We start from the raw sequence: 18318 nt of genomic DNA on the forward strand, positions 1-18318 counted from the left end.
ACTTTGCATTTGCTGACCAAATTACGCTAGATTTTACTACCAGAGATTACGGTCCTAGTAGTGGAACACAGGCCCTATTCATTATTAGTGACCTGCTCAGAAGTGAGTGTAGGTGGTACCAGTACACAGACGTGGGTCCGTATCCACAATCCTCTGTGTCCTTGTCACGTACATGTGAAAGTCCCCCCACCCCACAAAAAAAACCTGTCCCATTCTAATATCACAGTCGTCCGCACTCGCCGACCTATTCCCTCCTGAATGTCAGCTTCGGAAGGAAAATGTCTCACAAAGGGCTCGTTATATACCACGGCATACTACAATAGCCCCTCCACCCACAGGAGTAGTAGTAGCCGCACACAACCACCTTTAACAGGTTCCCTTAAGATCAACCCGGGAAGAATAGAGAACAGGGCTGGTAACAATAGGTTAACAATCGCTTTAACCGGGTGTATTTAGTCCAGCTGCCTACAGCTGCGGCTGGCTGTACATCAAAGTGACTGTGGGCTGTATTTGAATAAATCCTGGTAGGCCAGTGGAATTAAAGTGAGAGTGTATAGAGATAAATTGACTCTATTAAGGACAAATATATCATCCAGCTGATAAGCCTTCTTCAGGAGCATCTTCACCAGGACGGAGAGGCTTTACAGACACACGGTAGACGCACACACGCACGCACGTGCGCACGTTTACACACACACACGGAGCACGAACACTCACGCACACATACACAGATAGGAGCATGCACTTGCAGAAGCAGATCCACATTATCACATTTAAGCTAGTTCACACATACACACAGACGACATACACACACAAAAAGCTTGCAAATCTTTCCTCTGGCAGAACAGGGCCCGAGGGAGCAGCAAAGTCAACCTTTTAAAACCGGAGGTGTCAGTCAAGGGCCAGTTTGTTCTAGTGCTAGCCAAAAGGGCTAATCCCTGAGTATAGGGTTCTCCAAGAGGCCAGGAGACTGGAGACAGTGCAGTGCCCATGGAAAACACGAAGCACATGACTTTACCAACACAGTCAAAACACCGGGCTCCACAGATCTGCCTGTGATTCTACACTTTTCGAAAAGAGAGAGAGAGAGAGAGAGAGAGAGAGAGAGAGAAAGAGAGAGAGAGAGAGAAAGAGAAAGAGAAAGAGAAAGAGAAAGAGAAAGAGAAAGAGAAAGAGAAAGAGAAAGAGAAAGAGAAAGAGAAAGAGAAAGAGAAAGAGAAAGAGAAAGAGAAAGAGAAAGAGAAAGAGAAAGAGAAAGAGAGAGAGAGAGAGAGAGAGAGAGAGAGAGAGAGAGAGAGAGAATACCTCGGACTCTGTATTCGTGCTCATATTTCTTCAACTATTAAAGCAGACATATTCAAATAAAGTGTGTATAAGGGTTGCGAAGCTACCCTATAACCAGAATCTTCTGTCATTTTGGTCATTTATATTTGAATAACTTTTAAAAAGTTCATTTCTTATATCTGTGTCTATTTTGTCCATGAGTTTCTAGTAGATAGACCGTATGGTTCAAGAGAAAATTGCCAAATGAATGAAAAAAATCATCTAATCAACAAAGGCATTATTATCAATGAACTCTCCCACCTATTTACTTTTTTCACAACTGCCACCAGTTTGGTCACCAGTCATCCGTGACACACGTCAGTATTCGTGGAAACCGGCCACTAGGTGCAACAGTGAACGCTGTTAGGTTCCCTACTCGAAGGTAACGGCGCAAGTTCGAATCCAGCGGTAGAAAGTTGTTTCCGATATTTTTGTTTTAAGCCTATCCCAAATCTTAACTTAACCATTTGGAGTTAAGGCCTTAAACACTTTGAAATTTGACGTTAGTAACAACTTATACATTTGATGTTTGAGAAGCATGGATGAACGTCAAATTCTGAAGTGAGACTGTGAGAACTGGTAGCCCTTTGCAACTCTAAGTAGCATATCTACAATGATATGAATGGCAAATCCCACTGCATCTAAATCAACAGCCCAATAATTCAGTTTATCACCTCCTTATGTGTGAGAGAGAACCAGAGGCTGTCTGATGCCGAGAGAGAGAGAGAACCAGAGGTTGTCTGATGCCGAGAGAGAGAGAGAGAGAGAGAGAGAGAGAGAGAGAGAGAGAGAGAGAGAACCAGAGGTTGTCTGATGCCGAGAGAGAGAGAGAGAGAGAGAGAGAGAGAGAGAGAGAGAGAGAGAACCAGAGGTTGTCTGATGCCGAGAGAGAGAGAGAGAGAGAGAGAGAGAGAGAACCAGAGGTTGTCTGATGCCGAGAGAGAGAGAGCGAGAGAGCGAGAGAGCGAGAGCGCGAGAGAGCGAGAGAGAGCGAGAGAGAGAGAGAGAGAGAGAGAGAGAGAAAGAAAGAAGAGACACTCTGGCCAGACAGGGAGATCTATCAGACTCTTCAACTCTCTCATGTTCACACGGTACTTCAAGAGAAAAAAACAGTAAAACAACAGTAGAAATGGTAAAAACAAGTCCTATGCTATACATGCTGGGGCTAAGTGGTTAGTTAGACTGGTGGTTAAGGGCTAACCAAGCCTCAGGAGTGTGGTTAGCGACATACTATTGTCATACACATAGAGATAGGGCTTAGGGTATATCTAGCCTAAACGGTGAGCAAGGAAGCTGTTCAATGCTTGGGTGGGCTAGCCTATGGCCCATAGCTAGGCTAGCAGTTACAGTGCCTAGTGGAAGTCCACACACCCTTGCAGTCTTCACATTTAACTGTCTAAAAAGGATGTCCACAAATGAATTACATTCTATTTTTTTCTTAGCCATGTATAAAACCTACTTCACATTTCAAAGTGAAAGAAAGATGACGAAAGGAAATCAAATGAATGAAATATAAAAAAAGGAAGATGTCTTGAGTGCGTATGCCTACAGACCCCAGAGTTAATACTGGGAGGAAGTACATTTGGCGGCCATTACTGTTGTTAAACATTTTGAATAAGATTCTACTAAATTGCACAACTCTTAGGGCAACATATCCATTGTTTTTGTCAAAACGGCTCAAGCTCAGTAAATTTAGTTTTGAGTCACTAGATCAAATCCAATTTTATTGGTCACAGGCGCCAAATACAACAGGTGTAGTAACACAATAGAAACACTAACGAGGCTATATACAAGGAGTACCAGTACCAAATCAATGTGCAGGGAAGGAGGTAGTTGAGGTAATTGAGGTAATACAGTTTGAACATGTGGGCAGGGGTAAAAGTGACTATACAATCAGGATATATAATATACAGAGTAGCAGCAGCGTATGTGATGTGTGTAAGTGTGTCACTGTGAGTGTGTGTGGCATCAATATGCGTGTGTGTGTGTGTGTGTGTGTGTGTGTGTGTGTGTGTTGGATTGTCAGTGTAGATAGATAGGTTTCCATCCAATTGGCGAAAGATTATCACGCAAATATTCTAAAATTCCACCAGTGGTGTGCTTCCACCAAACTGATAAAAATCAGTGCTTGATGACGTAGCGAACACAAAATGTACTTTTTCGCATAAAGGGATGCTTTGGGTTTTGGCAATGAATCCCTTTGTCTACTTCACCAGAGTCAGACGACCTTGTGGATACAAAAAAATGTATGTCTCTGTGTCGAGCATGGAGGAAGTTAGAGGTAGTTTTGCAAGCCAATGCTAACTAGCCAATGCTAACTAGCGTTAGCGCAATGACTGGAAGTCTATGGGTATCTACAGTTAAATGTGTTTCCGTCGCATTTTCAACTCCACCGATAGTTTTGTCACCAAAACCGTCGCCTTAAATATCAAACGTGCCTACTGTGGTCTTGGCACGTGCGCTCTAGCCAACAGCTGGCAGATCCAGTGCGGGTAGACTGCGCGGGTAGTCTGGTCTATATGAGATTGTTATGGATAAGAGAGAGAACAAATATTTGTGAATAACGGCAGCCAAGCATCGACCATCATGTCACCAGAATAAGACCCTAGATATTTATCGAAAGGAGCATCAAACTCATCACCTTGCACACTCACCACCCTGTGAAGTTCATCGTAACTTATGTCATCTGTAGCCTAATAAACTGCATGGATTTCCGGAGTCGTGGTGGGAGGACCACACACCAGTTTACTCTGATATGATATCAATATTTCCACCTCCATTTCTCACATAATTCATTTTACCGACACGATAAGATCCCACCATGTCGAACAAACAAATGATCTGTTGCCGTTTATAAAATTGTTTCCACCACAGCTGTCGTGGTTTTTTTATACGGTATGACTTGCCTCGCATGAAAACTGTGGCTGTAACCGTGGTTATCGATGGACAGCAATATCTTCAATATCTGATTTTCAAGCAGATTTAAGTGAGGACTAAGGCTGAACCATTCAGGAACACTCTACACCTCTTGGCATTACAATGTGTGTATCCCAGGGTTACGCATTCAGAAGACTGAGGCAGAAATTCTATCTGGGCTTTGCTCCTTTCATATTTCTTTTGATCCTGAAAATTCCCCGGTTCCTGCAGGTGACAAGCATACCCATAACATGATACTGCCATCACAATACTTGAAAATGCCTTGAGCAGACTTCCAGCTCTTCTTCCATGCAGAGAGGAGAGGATTCAGGACAGCTGTTTTCTTCAGTCCTCGACAGTACGAGAAACATGTGGAAATACTTGTTGCACTAAACCAACAGACAGATGTTGAGACATTCACTATCTCACTCGTGCCCTTTCCATTCACACCACAGCATCTGGATGCAACCAGACGGGGTGGGGAACAGGAGAATGGGGGAAGGGGGGTAAAGAGAGAGAGAAGGAGAGGACCCACAGAAGGTGGATGTGGACGGCTAACAAAGACTGCAGCTGTGCTGTTACGTGTATTAAGACAGGAAGTGGCAACATTTGCCGACCGTGTAAGACGAAGGCCATGACTGCATCCCAAAACACACAGACAAGGCAAGTAGGGTCAAAAGGCAAGAGCACATCAACAACCCACCCTTCTCTTTCCACTAGAAGAACTCCCTCACATACTTGCCAATACTCCCCGTGACTTGAATTCGTCACAGCAATGTCATATTATACACAGACGAAGAGGCTAAAAGGCCTTTAAAAACTGTCAAATTCTGACCCACTTGGCCAACAGATGTCCACTAAATCCAGTTTCTGACAATCTCCACGACCGTTTCTGACAATCCGTTCCTCCAGCCGCCCCAACCTCCTCCTCGCCCCCACTCCCTGACCTCTCACATGCCCTCTACAGTAAAATACAGCGTTTAACGTTTTAAGCTGCTTCTTGAGCGGGACAGAAACACGAAGAAGAAGAAGAAGGGAGAAATAAAAACAAGGTATTAATCATGTTTATTTATCAGGATGAGAGGCGTCGGATGTCGGGTTGAAATAACAGACGAGGCTGCATTTAACCGCACGCAAAGCCATCTCTCGCCGAGATAAATACTCTCCCGTTCCACTCTCTCCTTCTCCACGATGCTAGCACCGGCGCCACAGCCTCCATCTAAACACCGCCAATAATAAAGACAATTATTTAGGGCTTTGATAATTACGTGTCAAAGGCAGAGAAAACCCAGTGGATAATTGGGTGAAAACTGAATGGTAATCCACAATGGACTTCCCCAGGGGGGGGCTGGGGCAGACAGGGCTGGGGAAGGATATGAGAGATATCGAGAGAAGGGGAAATAAACGAGGCCTTTTAAAAGGAGCGCCGCTCACGACCAAATCATCAAGCTAGCGAACGGCTACAATTACCAGGGAGAGCGGATGGAGTCTTGGAGGGCCGAGCGAGACAGAGGAGGGAGAGAGAGAGAGAGAAGCACCCTGGGTCTGTGGAGATGGTTGTGTTGTTTGCCACCCGATCGAGGGCCTAATGCGCTCAAACTGCTGCCAACAGTGGGGGATAATCTAGGACTACTCACGAAGCGCTGGAGTGCTGCTTAAATATTTGATTGATTAACTGTCCAACTCCTGCCAGTGAGGGAGAGGATTGCACAAACACACAAACTTACAAAGAGAAATGCGCACGCAAACACTCATTCAATCACACACACACACACACACACACACACACACACACACACACACGCGCACAGCCTGTAGGCTTTTGCGAAGTCGCTGCTGGCCAAACAAACATAAACCCTGACTTGTGTTGTGACAACCCCAGGCAGATTTTACATAAATCAATGAGGGGAGCTGGAGACATTAGAGCCATAATCAAACACTGGCAACTTGATAATCCCAGTCTGGATTAGACGGGACAGAACACTGAAGCACTGTAGAGGTGACAGCTAGAACAGTTAGAGGACTGGCTGGGAGCTGGTAGTTTTGGTCGGTTTCCTCTACTGACAGCCTGTGAGGTGAAACAGAAAGCTGTCCAGAGCCGCGCTGAGCCGCAATGTGCTGACCTCCCTGAACTGGCCTGACCCCAAGTGTGTGTGTGTGTGTGTGGGGGGGGTGTACGAGGGGGGTGATGGCGGTCCTATGACTGGGTCGGGGGGGGCCCGGGTCAGCCCTGGGGCCTCCTGGTTGTCACCCCTGGCCTGGCTGTGAAAACACAGGCAGATGGCCCCAGGCTCTGACACCCTCTACAGGAAGAGACAACTTGAGGGCTTTCCCCTGCTTTGATGGCCCTGGGCCCTGGGCCCCCAGGTCCACTCAGGTCCTCTCAGCTCACTGACATCCTTTGTCTTCACGGCAGGAAGGAAGCCCTCTCCAACAAGAGGCCACAGGGCCACGGGGAGCAAGTGGGAGTGTGTGTGTGTGTATGTGTGGGTGCGAGCGTGCATCTGTACGTGCAGCCGTGCAAAGGTCAAAAAAGCACTAGGGTCACATGCATTTAGGGCCATTACTCGCCTGGCCCTCCATTTAGTGAACCCTGGCGTTGGCGTGATTTAAGAGAGCTGAAGAGGAGAGTGACCGACCGTCGGACCGACCGGGAGAGTGCCGCAATAACTTCCTCCTCCATTTCCTCAGGCAGAATAGGCCGCCACGTGCAGGGGTTGGGGGAGGGTTGGTGGAGACTGGGGGCGAGGGGAGCGGGGTCCAGGGGTGTATCGCAGGCGTTGGTGAGTGACAGTGCCGGACATGGAGCGGGTGGGGGGGAGGGGGACTCTCCACACACACGTCAGCGGGGGCCGGCAGGAAAGGGAAGCCCAGTAAATATTTACTGACACAGCAGTTCCCCAAAATGGCGACCGCCTCTTGGAAACAAAAGGCAGAGGATAAGGAGCAGCGTGACAGGAAACGCAGCGGTCGCGGGCACATCGCCCTGCATGTGCCCGCGGAAAACAAGAGGAAAAAAAGGAGGGGAGGATGGATGAGGGAGGGAGAGGGGTAGATAGGATGGGAAGGGAGGGTTATGTTCTGCTCATGGGCAGGGAGTGTTCGTACACAATGGTGCGCTAGTGCAAGGAAACCCCTGATCAGTGGAAACAATGGTATCTTTTGCTTACAAGCCGCTTTGTAGCTCTCAGTGTGTTCGCGTACCTGTGTGTACACTCGTTTGGTGTGTGTGTGAGCGTGTGTGTAGACTCGTTTGGTGTGTGTGTGCGTGTGTGTGTGTGTGTGTCAGGTAAAGTGCATCCACGCTGAGAAAACGTGGCAAAGACAATCTGAGCAGCTGGTCATGGCTGTTTGCTCCTAATGACACACACCCTTGGTGGAGGAGAGGCAGCTGTGTGTGTGTGTGTGTGTGTGTGTTTGAGTGGGGGCACGTGTGTGTCTAACACGCACACTTTCAATCTGCCGTCACTATCCCTCTTCATCGCTGTAGAAATCTGGCTGAATAAATACATCTTCTATAATTCCTAAATAATAATAGTAGTTGCTCTTCCATCTCCATATTGACGTATTAGGTAATAGTTCCACAAAGTCCTTAACAGAACGCACTCAATTGACTCAATTGAAATCGCTGTTGGATTGACAGACCTGTGATTAAAGAGACTAAGCACATTTCATGTATTACTTAGAACCCAAACAACAACAAAACAGGACATTTTCAGGGATTTTCAGGTCTCCTTATTTATCAGCCCGCATTCAATGAACGTCCTATTAAACATCTGCACAGGTATGATAACAACTTAATCAGCAGATGTTCCACTGTCGTGAAGCGGATCTATTATTGTACAATAACCACGTTCGAAAAAACTAAAACGCCTAGCGACGTAGCACAGAGAATTATGTTCCCATTTTGTAGTTTATTAGTAATATATAACATTATCAACTTAACTCTTCGATTTATGTATGTGTTTAGGAACATCAATGAACCCTCTAACACTCATGGGAATTGGCCTACATGGAAAAGGCTAAATTGAAATGTTTCTTATAGAAGACGTATGAAAAGCATAAGCGTGGTAGCAATTGAAAGGGAACAGTTTAGGAGATTGTGGGGAAATGATTAGTCCAAAATTGAGGACACAACAGCTCACCTGACAAGACTGAGTACAAACTTTACACTTGATTTGATGTGCATTTGACATTTAGTCGACTTTTCAGCCGCATTTGTTGATCACGAAATCTGAAAACACTCTGGATACATTCAGAAACATGATAAAACTATCCCTGGAAAATGTGGGAGAGGTGCAAAAAAAAAAAAAAGGGTTTGAGTGAGAGGACTAAGTCATTTTAATAAACTATTGTGGACTCAAAGAAGAGTCTTCAACTATAAGGTGCTATTTTGAGCTCTCCTGGCTGCGCCGTTGAGGAACTAAAGCAAGTACACTCGTAGATGTTTTTTTGTTGTTTACTCAAACCCCCAAAACTGACCATTATAAATCGCAATCTGGGTCAGGTGGGCGTCATATGAAAGCTTGTTCTATTCCCAACATGACTAGCTACGTTCAAAAAATGGGATCTTACAGTGTTGGGCTTTCACAGGGTAATTCGGAGAAAAATATCGTAATTTTGGTGTGCATAGAAAGGAGTCCTGAGTGCATTTAGGTGTGTGTTCCGGGGCAAATGTTCTTCACAATAAACAAACATAGGCTCATTCTGTTCAGAACGACCCAGGGTGTGACGCCATGTCATCTTCCAACTGTACATCAAACGTGGGGATCATAAACACTGATACTGTGTATGACATGAGTTTTATGATATGGAAATGTGAAGTGCTTATACGACATCAAAGTGGTATTTATTATAAATCCTCAACGTCTCATCTTTCACAATAGATCGAGACGTCTTCATTTACAGCATTTCCCTCACTCAGGCAACAAAACATTTGCAAAATGTACCCAAACAGCGAGAGGGATGGGGCAGGTTCTTGTTGCGCGCAGTGCTCAAGTTCAGGACAGCTGTCAGTCAAAACCCCTACAGAGCTGTGAAAGCGGAGGCCCTGTGCTCTGACGTCATGTATAGCATGATACTGTACGGCCACTGAGTTCCAATTTAGGTGCAGCTCCGTTCCAAAATCGGCCATTTTAAACCCGTATACGGGTACGAGTGTAAAGGCCTTCAGAATTCCTCCTAACATGAATTTCTAATTATGAGGCCTTTTTTTTTAACAAAGTGAAATTACAGCCCGGGTGTAGCTAATTAAAGTCTAACTTTAATTAGGATATATCTTACTTAAGAAAAGTGATTCCGAGCCAAGGTACAATGACAACATCTTCATCGCTCCCAAATTGACTGGCTGGGAGTAAGAATAGCCTCCTGTTCGAAAGAGTGAAATGAAAAGTTATTTTAACACGCTGTGGATATTGACGAGGCCTCACTGTCTCTCTAACTCTGTCTCCACACCCTACGGCAGTGCAGTAAAATAGAAACCTAACCTCAATATTTTCTCTCACAGCGCTGGGACTTGCTGGCCCATTAAATTATCCTTCCCATGTGTCATCTTGCACATTTCCTCCATGAAATTTTCGTATAATTAAACTTTCTTAATGATTTATAAGATACAATAATAGCCGTAAGTATTTCAGAGCAGGTTAAACTGACACCCTTTAAGTGCACGCGGGGGATGACCCTGTTTTAACATCGTTTCGGATGGTTGACTCCCGGCTGGAGAGCAGGATGGATGGATGAAGGTAGAGGAGGAGGGAGGGAGGCAGGGGAGAGAGAGGTAGGTACCTTGGTGTCATAACTCTGGGTAATAGTGACATGTAGGAGAACCCAGGGCCTCTTGAACCCAGGGAGGGAAATAGGGTCACCCTCACACACACACACACACACACACACACACAGACAGTCAGACAGACAGACAGACACGGGCAAGTCTGTTACCAGTGACGCACACACAAGCACGCACGCACACAGATGTTTGCTCTCTGCTGCCTCTCTCACGGCGAGGCTGATATGATTGCCACTTAGGAAATCAGTGTGTTTTCATACCACACAACTCTGCCAAAGCTAATGTGTTAAATATCCACAACGCGGCAATGCTGCTGCAGCCATGTCCATCTCCACTCACACACTGTGCTGCACCCTTCACAAGAGAGAGCTGCAGCATGTTGTGACTGAAATAAACACTATCACTATCAACTGTCAGTACACAAGTGTCCCAAACTATAAGCTCATGAGTTTATAAACTGTTTTAATAAACTATATTTCACCTCAGACAGTGTCGCTCCTAACCAGTGAGGAGTTCGGTTACTTTCGGTTACTGGCCTAATGCGCTTAACCGCCTAAGGGTAAGGTAAGTGTGTGTTTGTGTGACACCCCCCTAAAGGGCTCTCTGCGTTGGACTCTCAGGGGAGGGGTTCTGTTGAAACTTTCAGGGGCACTCGACCCATTTCTGAGACATGGCTCAAATGGAGAGGGGGAAAAAAAGGAAAAGGAGGAGAATAAAAAAAAGTGCTAACGATTGTGACAAAAGACTTCTTCCTCCCTTCAGTTATCAGCCGTTCCTTCAGACACGCTCGCCTCCTCAGCCCAGGGGCAGGGAGTCCGCAGCCCCCCCCAAAAGTGACTCGGTGAACCCCCTGTCCTCCAAGGAGGGATAGTGAGCTGGAGAGAGCCAACTGAAATTAATTAAAATATATAACAATCTGAAATTAACTTCCCATAGCCACCAGCCATCTTTTAACTGGCGTGAGAGACTGAGTGGTGAGACATGGAGGGAGGGAGAGAGAGAGGGTGAGAGTTAATAGAGAATAGAGAGAGAGAGAGAGCGAGCGAGAGATAAAGAATAGAGAGAGATAGAGAATAGAGAGAGATATATAGAGAGAGAATGTTACAAATATGCTGTAAGACTGCTAGAAGTACAATTGTCCCACAAAGTAAAACTTCTCAATTGTCCCATCCTAAAGAAAGTTTAGTCCACCACCCCTATATTGCCAATCTAAGAGAAAAAAGTTGTTACTATTATTAAGAGGAAAGCATACAAATCGGCAAAACAAAAAAACTCAAATATATACAGTTTTGGTCCGAAATTAAATTTAAATTATTGGCATCTTTTCAATACCTTGCAAGGATAACGGCACTGAGCCTTTATCTAAACTGTTTAATGAGACTGGAGACCACATTGGGAGGGGTCTTAGACCATTCCGCCATTCAGAATCTTTCCAGATCCTTGAAATGCTTTGTCTGCTCTTATGGACTACCCTCTTCAATTCAAACTACAGGTTTTCAATGGGGTTCAAGTCTGGAGACTGAGATGGCCAACGCAAAATGTTGATTTCACGGTCAGTTAACCATTTCTTTGTGGATTTTGATGTGTGCTTTTGTCTTGCTGGAAGATCCACTTGCGGCCAAGATTTAGAGGCAACCAAGTTTTGGGCTAAAATGTCCTGGTACTGGGTAAAGTTAACGATGCCGTTGATCTTAACAAGGGCCCCAGGACCAGTGGAAGCAAAATAGCCCCATAACATCAAAGATACACTCACATATTTGACAGCAGGTATGGGGTTCTTTTCTGCTTATGCATTCTCATTTCAATGCCAAACCCACTACTCCTGGTGTGCGTGGCCAGACAGTTCTATTCCACATGACCACAAGATCATCCAGCAAGACAATGACCCCGAGCACACATCAAAATCCACAAACAAACGCTTAATTCGTTTTCCAATCTCATAAAACATTTCAGAAAAATGTTCAGTGCCGTTATCCTCGTAAAGTGATGTATGGAAAGGTATTGAAAACAGGGGTGCCAATAATTTTGACCCTTTTCTTTTTGAAAAAACAAACAAAAAAAACATGACTTTTTATACAGAAATCGCTTTCCTGAGTATAAAATAACAATTTTGGAGCATACAATATGGCTCAGTATTTGTGAAAATTATTTGATACGGTCTTTTTCGCTCATCTTTATCAAGGGTGCCAATATTTTCGGAACCCACTATTTCATTGGTATCAACTACGATAATATACTGGGTAAAAATAGTTGGTATTTTTAGACGTATACATTACTTTCCCCGTCTGAACATTTTGAATAGAACATAGAAATAGTGCCTTGATCTAAATGAAAGTCAAACAGCTAAGTTTTAAATGAAAGAAGAGAAGGTTCTCACGCTACCTGTTTCAAGGGGAAATTAACCGGATCCAGGAGCCATTATCAAAATTAATGAAAAACTGGACTATGAAATGATTTTGACCATATTATTTATCATTTATTTATTACATTTTCCTTTTTAATCAAAGTTCATATAGTAAAATGTGCAAGGCGAGATCAGAAGTGTAACATTATTCCCTCTTCTAAACGTTGAAATAATAATAACGATAATAATTAAAACACTTTGATCGTTGCTTTGCCACAACAAAATGCTTGAAATTGATGAACACAAATGCAACTTTTGTTCTCGTTTATTCGCACTTAATTCAAATCTGATTGCTAAAACTATTATCTCATGATACAGAAACACAATTGCTTCAATGTAAAGCTTTGATGTCATGCAGACAGTTAACTAAGACACACCCGAAAGACTGCCACATATAGCCTTGGATATAAAACACCAAATCTTCACCACCTATTTTAGTAATGATACTAAGATATATCTCAAGAGAGTGCAACAAATAGTATAACTAGTTGTTCTACTTTTAAAAGCACCGCTGTTGTTGATTACAATAAAAGCTATAAGAAAGAGGAGTGTGGGGGGGGGCATTCTGACCCAAACTATATCCATCTTATCAAAAATGCAATTAAATCAAAGTGCTCTGGCCTGAAGCTAGGACGAGCCGCGTCAATCCTGTTCCAAATGCCAGAGAAGATTACAGTAGTAGGGGTTTGTGGATTTCACAAACCCTTTTTTTTTATTAGTGAGTCAATTATTTCTCATTACCGAAGATGCTATTTGGGAAAAGGACCGTGTCACTCAATCACGTAAAGAAGAAGTTCTCTAAAGAACGAGGGATAAACCCTTAAACGGGGGGGGGGGGGGGGGGGGGACACCAGTGACCCTTCCCCCCCCCAAAAAAACTCCACTTCCAGTCAAATTACCTTTTTAACTATTAAAGCTCTGTCAGCTCTTTGTAAGATTATGGTAATTAGGGGCTTCACCGGTGGAGGACGTTTGAAAAGAAAATACTTTATTTATTAGTTTGTCTCTCCGAGGAAGACAGTCAAACAGTGCTGAAGGTAAGTTTGAATGTGGTGATTATCTTGTCATTTCCAGGATGCGCATGTGTGTGTTTACTCTTTTCAGAACAGTGATGTGAGAGACTGCTTCGTGGCAGTTTGTGCCGTACTTCTTTGTTCCGTGCTGGGTTTGACACATCTGCACAATATACTCAGCCACCTCCATACAGCGCCTGGACCATGTGTCCCAATTAACCCAATCAGGAATATTTTCTGATTTCTCCACCCCCCCTAAAAGAACTCCACCAAAATCAATAATTCACTGATACCATCTGCCACAAAAACAGCCATGTCCCAAAAATGTACAAATAAGATATCAATCAAATCCATACAGTAATTATATATAGTATATGCATGCATATCCACCACACAGCCAGATCAGGTGGGGTATTTCTCAATAGATTGTGATAAACTAGCTAAGTGAACACAAAGGCCTGTACTCTCTGTGCTCTTTGGGAGTGCTCCTCTCTGGGCTCGGCTAGCTGCCCTGCCCTGACCCAGGTTCCAGGCGGTAACGCTAGCCTCGGGCCTAACGGGCCTCTCTCTTTCTCTGCTAATGACCTGGCCAGCTCTGTGTGCACGGTGACCACCAAACAGACACCCAGTGTCACCCACAGTGTCACCCAGGGGACAGAGATGGACACCTGGGGATGGAGAGGGGAATGAGAGCCTGTCACTGAGAGTGGCCTCTGAGGGCTGAAGGTGAACCTAAGTGTCTGTGGACTGGCTGTCCCCCTGTCCTCTTCTTTCCTTCCTCTCCGCTGTTCCAGCCCCTTTCATTAACCTCAGAGCCAGGATTCAGCATCAGACCAGACACAGAATGCACCTGTACACCATCTAGCCAGGGTTCAGCGTCAGACCAGACACAGAATGCACCTGTACACCATCTAGCCAGGGTTCAGCGTCAGACCAGACACAGAATGCACCTGTACACCATCTAGCCAGGGTTCAGCGTCAGACCAGACACAGAATGCACCTGTACACCATCTAGCCAGGGTTCAGCGTCAGACCAGACACAGAATGCACCTGTACACCATCTAGCCAGGGTTCAGCATCAGACCAGACACAGAATGCACCTGTACACCATCTAGCCAGGGTTCAGCATCAGACCAGACACAGAATGCACCTGTACACCATCTAGCCAGGGTTCAGCGTCAGACCAGACACAGAATGCACCTGTACACCACTTCTAGCGTCCGTACCACAGACCTAACGACAATTGTATTATTAGTGAATTCTGATCTACGGCAAACACGAGAGAACCGCCCTTAACCACACACACACACACACACACACACACACACACACACACACACACACACACACAGTTATCCAGACCTGCAATGGGGAGAGAGAGGTAACAAAGGACAGGCAGTGCCCCCTAGTGTTTTCATCAAAGAGAAATGAGACCAAATCAAGTTACCATCTCCCTGAACATAGAAAAAGAGAGAGGGAAGGAGGGATGGGTGGAGAGCGAGAGAAGAGTGAAGAGGTTTGAGTCACAGGGGATGTGGCATCACATCTGATAGGCTTGTGGGGGGGGGGGTAGAGTAAGTGTTGAGGGTGGTGAGGAACGGGTGGGGGTGGGGGGGTATTAGAAGATTTTTGACACAGCCAAGATGTTTTTAATGTTCCAGGCAGGCAGGCAGCTTGAGAGAGAGAGAGAGAGAGAGGAGAGAGAGCGAGAATGTGGGCAGGCGAGGCAGAGAGGGAGTAGCAGGCCATGCATGAAAGCCGATGTCAGCGAGTCCAGAGGAATGGTGGAGTGTGAAGGCGTCTAATAGGAAGAGCTGAATACAGAAGGCACAGAGACACAGGCTGAATAACTAAAGCCAGCGTGGCCTGACCACTGATTCAATCTCACACGCACACACACACACACACATTAATAACTGCCACAAGCCAGGAGGAATGGACATTTACACAGGCCCCACACAATCACATATGCAAGACAAGCCAAACACACAGAAACGCACCTGCAAAGACACAAGCACACGCAAAAGTACACACTAACACACAGGTATGTGCTCACACACAGGGTGCCATACACGTGCAATTAAAGACACACTTCAAATCATCTCTAGGCGCACACAGTCTTGAGCCTGCTATCATATAGTCATAAACCCACACGAACACAGAGGCACGTAGCGACGCTCACGCTATAAAGAGAAGAAGAAGAGAGCAAAAGGTCCAGGTCGGTCTGATTCTCTTTCTCTGTGCATCTCACCACCCCCTCACTTCACACTCCTCTATTACACACACATTGTGGCTTGGTTACGTGCGAGTGTGTTTGCGTCCGTGTGTTTTTTTTCTCCCTTCCCTGGGACGGACAGTGCCGTGCGTAGCCTCAGATTCCCACCGTGAAACAAGGCCCGCACCTCGGTGAGTTCCGCATTCAGCTCCGAGCTAGCTATGACATCAAAGGCTGTTCCAGGCCAGGAGGCAAAGACGCAGAGGTTCTCTCTCCCTCTCTCTTTAATTTCTTTCCTTCCCTCTCGGCTGCTTCTCAACCCCATCATATTTCACAGCACATAAAACCTTAAAATGGCACATAAAACAGTTCATCTCTTTTCAGTGTCCGCTTTCCGGACTTAAAAATTAAATATGTTTTACCGCAGGTACATAACTTAAACATACCACCGCAAAAGAAATGTCGTAAAGAATTCAAACACGGCCCCTGATGTATTGGGTGGTGCGGCGTCGCATATAATACCACCACAACAACAGCATAGCACAATTTGAACACACTGCCAGACGGACTTGTGGACAGCTTCCTTGTATGATATTCTGTCTTTACCTTGACAGTATCATCCCCTGTGAGCGCATGTGAAAAGTGTGCACGTTGCCTCTACCAAGAAACATACAGGGGGAAAAGTCAACCTGGAATTTCAAAAGTTCAGGCTCTACAATAAACGTAGAATGCACAGAGGCATGGAGAGAGACGGCGAGAGAAAGGCAGGCGGAGAGGCGAGGGAGGGAGGGGAAGAGGGAGGTAGAGAAGAGAGAGAGAGAGACATTGGGAGAGGGCTGCAGAGTCAACCCTGAGTCACAGACATTTGTACCGGGATCTGCCTCTTCTCCCCCCGAAATCTGTTTTTCAACTACTTATTTTGTCTGTTGTACTTTTTACTATTTTACTGTGTTACTATTTCAGCCAGCTGTGAGTCGCGGGTAAAATCTATCGTATCGCTCACGTTTAGATATCGTCGAGCAATACCTGCAAGACCGGGCCAGGCCAATTTCCTTCCATTTACTTTTTCAATGGTGTGTATTTAAATGGCAGTGTGGCTATTCCGGTTCACTGAAATTGGTAGTATTCCCAATAGAAAATGCTAGGATAAAGGCGAGACGTTAGACAGGCTATTTGTCTGAGCGATCTGTTGTCTCTGCTCATTCTCACCCCTCCATCTTCTCTCTGCAGTCTACCCTTCCACTGTCCTAAGTACCTAAAAGACAACACAGATCGCTAACTACATACTGTTACACTCACAGTCCAGATGGAGGGAAATGAGGACTAGTCGGAGGGAAAAGGGCAGAGAGTAAGAGGGGAGAGCGAGAGAGAGAGAGAGAGAGAGAGAGAGAGAAAGAGGAGGTCGGGCTCAGGCAGTGTGGTAGAGGGAGAGTTCACCTCTGAGGCGGAGCGAGGGAGAGAGAGAGAGAGACAAAGCGACGGGCTCAGCTAGGAAAGCAGAACAAAGAAAGATGCAGCATGGGAGTCTAGCCACTGCCGACGCCGCCACCACTGCTGCTACACACACACAGACCACGCCAGCCTGACCACCCTGAGCAGTGTGTGTGTGTGTATATGTGTGTGTGTGTGTGTGTTGCCCTCTGACACCTTGCAGGTACACATAAAAAGAGAGCATAGAAAGACTTTGGCTCTGTCTACGCCACCAGCGGTGAGTTCAACCTGAGAAGAGACGGAGAGAAAAGGAGGGAGAGGTGGAGAGAAAGGTGTGGAGACAGAAAAAAAAAAAAACATGGCAAAGACAGGAGAATCCGGGTAAAAAAAAAAAAAAAAAAAGTATTTCTCTCCTCCACCACATTGTTAGAAAGCGAGGGTTGAAATAGAGGGTGAGGATGATGGAGGGAAGGAGGGGGCTGGAAGGGAGGTGAGGGGAGGGGTGGAAGCTGTTCGATTTTAGCTGGAAGCTGATAATACTCTGGGACCCAGGTACTGTATGTGTGGTGGGGCTCAAATGGAGGAAGAGTGAGTGTGTGTGTATGTGCGTGTGCGCCTGCCAATGAATATGTGTATATTTTGTGCATTAAGTATATTGGCTTGAACACACCATTAGATGAGAAGATAAAGGTAGAGAAGGAGGGAGAGGGTGAAGAGGTAACTAGAAGGAGGAGGAGGGAGAGGGTGAAGAGGTAACTAGAAGGAGAAGGAGGGAGAGGGTGAAGAGGTAACTAGAAGGAGGAGGAGGGAGAGGGTGAAGAGGTAACTAGAAGGAGAAGGAGGGAGAGGGTGAAGAGGTAACTAGAAGGGAGGAGGGGAGAGGGTGAAGAGGTAACTAGAAGAGGAGGGTGAAGAGGTAACTAGAAGGAGGAGGAGGGAGAGGGGTGAAGAGGTAACTAGAAGGAGAAGGAGGGAGAGGGTGAAGAGGTAACTAGAAGGAGAGGAGGAGGGAGAGGGTGAAGAGGTAACTAGAAGGAGGAGGAGGGAGAGGGTGAAGAGGTAACTAGAAGGAGAAGGAGGGAGAGGGTGAAGAGGTAACTAGAAGGAGGAGGAGGGAGAAGAGGTAACTAGAAGGAGGAGGAGGGTGAAGAGGTAACTAGAAGGAGGAGGAGGGAGAAGAGGTAACTAGAAGGAGGAGGAGGGAAAGAGGTAACTAGAAGGAGAAGGAGGG

General features: G+C 45.7%; 1 protein-coding gene across 5 annotated transcripts in view; it reads right to left on the minus strand.

Moving 5' to 3' along the window:
* Positions 1–18318, minus strand: part of arb2a (ARB2 cotranscriptional regulator A) — a 198225-nt gene that overhangs the window by 71829 nt on the left and 108078 nt on the right. The gene's annotated exons all lie outside the window — the stretch shown is intronic.

Source organism: Salmo trutta, chromosome 9 (assembly GCF_901001165.1).
Source record: "Salmo trutta chromosome 9, fSalTru1.1, whole genome shotgun sequence".
NCBI lineage: Eukaryota > Metazoa > Chordata > Actinopteri > Salmoniformes > Salmonidae > Salmo > Salmo trutta.